Source organism: Meriones unguiculatus (assembly GCF_030254825.1).
Source record: "Meriones unguiculatus strain TT.TT164.6M chromosome 13 unlocalized genomic scaffold, Bangor_MerUng_6.1 Chr13_unordered_Contig_107, whole genome shotgun sequence".
Classification (NCBI taxonomy): domain Eukaryota; kingdom Metazoa; phylum Chordata; class Mammalia; order Rodentia; family Muridae; genus Meriones; species Meriones unguiculatus.
Genome location: NW_026843581.1, coordinates 515,001 through 518,629, shown reverse-complemented (window position 1 = coordinate 518,629; position 3,629 = coordinate 515,001).

Sequence of the window (3,629 nt, the reverse complement as noted above, 5' to 3'; positions counted from 1 at the left end):
GAGGAAATGATAGAGTGGAGGGAGAGAGGAGTGAGAGGGGAGAGAGGGAGAGAGCGAGGAAGAGAGAGAGTGAAGGGAGAGAGGGAAGAGAGATAGTGAGAGAGAGGGAGAAAGGGAGAGAGAGAGGGAGAGAGAGGGAGAGAGGAAGAGAAAGATGGATATAGAGGGAGAGAGGAAGGGATAGATAGAGAAAGAGAGAAAGGGAGAGAGAGGGATAGAGGGAGAAAGACGGATAGAGAGAAAGTGAGGAAGAGAGAGAGGGAAAGAGAGAGGGAGAAAGCAAGACAGGGAGAGCGAGAAGAAGAGAGAGAAGGAGAGAGAGGGAGAGTTAGAGAGAGGGAGAGAAAGAGGGCAAGAGAGAGGTATACTGAGAGAGAGTGGAAGAGAGAGAGAGAGGAAGAGAGGAGAGAGAGGGAGAGTAAGAGGAACATAGAGAGGAAGAGAAAGAGAGAGAGGGAGAGAGATGGAAAGAGAGAGGACGAGAGAGGGGATAGAGAGAAGATGAAAGGGAGAGGGAAAGAGGGAGAGACAGGAATAGAGGGATATAGAGGGACAGAGAGAGTGGGGGAGAGGGAGAGAGAGAGAGGACGAGAGAGAGAGGGATAGAGAGAGGATGAGAGAGAGGGAGAGACAGGGATAGAGGGACAGTGAGGGAGAGAGATAGAGAGGGAGAGAGACAGAGAGAGGGAGGGAAAGGGAGAGAGTGAGTGAGTGAGAGAGGGAGAGACAGAGGAAGAGAGAGAGGGGAGAGATAGACTGAGAGAGAGATGGAGATAGAGGGAGAGAGAGAGAGAGGGATAGAGAAAGTGAGAGAGGGAAGAGAGAAAGAGGGAGAGAAAGGTAGAGAGAGAGAGGGAGGAAGAGAGAGGATGAGAGGGAGAGGGAGAGAGAAAGAGAGAGGCAGAGAGAGAGAGAGAGAGGGAGAGAGAGAGGGGGAGCCAGGCCGCCACATTGTCAGTATCGTGTTATATCGTATTGTTATCATTTTTCTATTATTTTCATTTATTTTTACTATTATTTATTATTTTACTTTATCGATTTTATTTATTTTTCTCTTGTTTATTGTTTATTATCGTTATTATATTCGATTATTATTATTTCTTATTTATTTTTATTATTCTATTATTTTGTTTTCTTTATATTATCATCATTTCTATTTATTTTTTATTCTTATCTTCATTTTCTTTATATTATTCATTGTCCTTGTTTATCCTTCTGTGATTATGAATCATCAATTATTGTTTTTATTTATTATTATTTATGTCATTTACAGTTTATCATCATGTTATCATTTGTTACTGTTCTTTGTTTTTACTTTATTATTATTTCATCTACGTCATTTATGATCCCTGTTTAGCGCCATCGTTTATTATCATCTTTCATCGATTATTATTATCTGTTACTGTGACTGTTACTCGCGTCGATGGTTATTATTTTCTGACTCTTCTCTCGGGGGAGAGTTCGCGCCGCCCGGAGGGTCGAGGGGGAAACACGGAACCTGGTGTCATTTCCTGTTCGTTTCCTCGTGTTATTTCCTGTTTATTTCCTCGTGTCATTTCCTGTTCGTTTCCTCGTGTTATTTCCTGTTTGTTTCCTCATTTTATTTCCTGTTTGTTTCCTCGTTTTGTTTCCTGTTTATTTCCTCGTTTTATTTCCTGTTTATTTCCTCTTTTGTTTTCTGTTTATTTCCTCGTTTTATTTCCTGTTTATTTCCTCGTTTTATTTTCTGTTTGTTTCCTTGTTTTATTTCCTATTTGTTTCCTCGTTTTATTTCCTGTTTATTTCCTCGTTTTATTTCCTGTTCGTTTCCTTGTTTTATTTCTTGTTTATTTCCTCGTTTTATTTCCTGTTCGTTTCCTCGTTTTATTTCTTGTTTGTTCACTTCCTCATTTCATTTCCTTCTTTCCTTTCCTTTTCCTGTTTGTTTCTTTCCTCATTTTTTTTCCTGTTTGTTTCTTTCCTTGTTTCATTTCCTCATTTTATTTTCTGTTTATTTATTTCCTCATTTTATTTCCTCATTCTTGATTTCCTTGTTTCATTTCCCATTTATTTCCTGTTTCATTTATTTTATTTCTTTTTTATTTATTTCCTCATTTCATCTCCTATTCATTTCCATGTTTTATTTCCTATTCATTTCCTCGTTTTATTTCCTACTTATTTATTTCCTCATTTTATTTCCTGTTTATTCGTGTCCTTGTTTCATTTCCTGTTTGTTTATTTCCTCATTTCATTTCCTGTTCGTTTATGTCCCTCGTTTCATTTCCTGTTTGTTTATTTCCTCATTTTATTTCCTGTTCATTTATTTCCTTGTTTTATTTCCTGTTTATTCATTTCTTTGTTTTTCTCTATGTATTTATTATTTCCTTGTTTTATTCCTTATTTATTTCCTTGTTTTATTCATTTCCTCATTTTATTTCCTGTTTATTTCCTCATTTTATTTTCTGTTTATTTATTTTCTTGTTTTATTTCCTGCTTATTCATTTCCTCAGTTTATTTCCTGTTTATTTCCTCATTTTATTTCCTGTTTATTCATTTCTTTGCTTTATTTCCTGTTCATTCATTTCCTTGTTTTGTTTCGTATTCATTTATTTCCTATTCATTTATTTTGTTTTATTTCCTATTCATTTCCTTGTTTTATTTCCTATTTATTTATTTCCTTATTTTATTTCTTTTTCATTCATTTCCTCATTTTATTTCCTATTCATTTCCTTGTTTTTCTATTTATCTATTTCCTTATTTCATTTCCTATTTCCTTGTTTTATTTCCTATTCATTTATTTCCTTGTTTTATTTCCTGTTTATTAATTTCCTTGTTATGTGTTTCCTATTCATTTATTTTGTTTTATTTCCTTGTTTTATTTTCTATTTATCTATTTCCTTGTTTTATTTCCTATTTCCTGTTTCATTTCCTTTTCATTTATTTTATTTCCCTCTTATTTATTTCCTCATTTCATCTCTTCATTCCATGTTTTATTTCCTATTTCTCTATTTCCTCATCTTATTTCCCGTTTATTCGTGTCCTCGTTTCATTTCCTGTTTTTCTCTTTATTTCCCTATTTCATTTCCCATTTCTTTACTTCCTCGTTCATTTCCTGTTTATTTCCTATTTCATTTCCTTTTTCTTCTTTCATTTCCTGTTCACTTCCTTGTTTTATTTCCCGTTTATTCATTTATTTTCTTTCCTAGTCATCTATTTCCTCGTTCTACTTCCTGTTTATTTATTTTCTTTCCTATTTATCTGTTTCCTCGTTCTATTTCCTGTTTATTTATTTTCTTTCCTATTCATCTATTTCCTCGTTCTATTTCCTCGTTTTCTTCCCCCGAATCGCCCAAACCGTCTCCCCCCCTTAGACGGCGGAGGAAAAAGCGGATCCGGTGTGATCTGGCTTCCGCGTCTCGTCAACTCGCTTCCGTTCGGCCTCGGCGGGTTTTTCCCCGCGATTTTTCGTCCCTTTTTCCTTTTCTGAAAACGGAAAATCGTCAAAAACCAATAAAATTAAATGGAAAAAAAGGACACGGATGAAGCGGATTCATGTGTCCTGAGTCGGGGTCTCTCTGTGTGGACGGACGGGTCTCTCTGTGTGGACAGACGGGGTCTCTCTGTGTGGACAGATCACGTCTCTGTGTGGA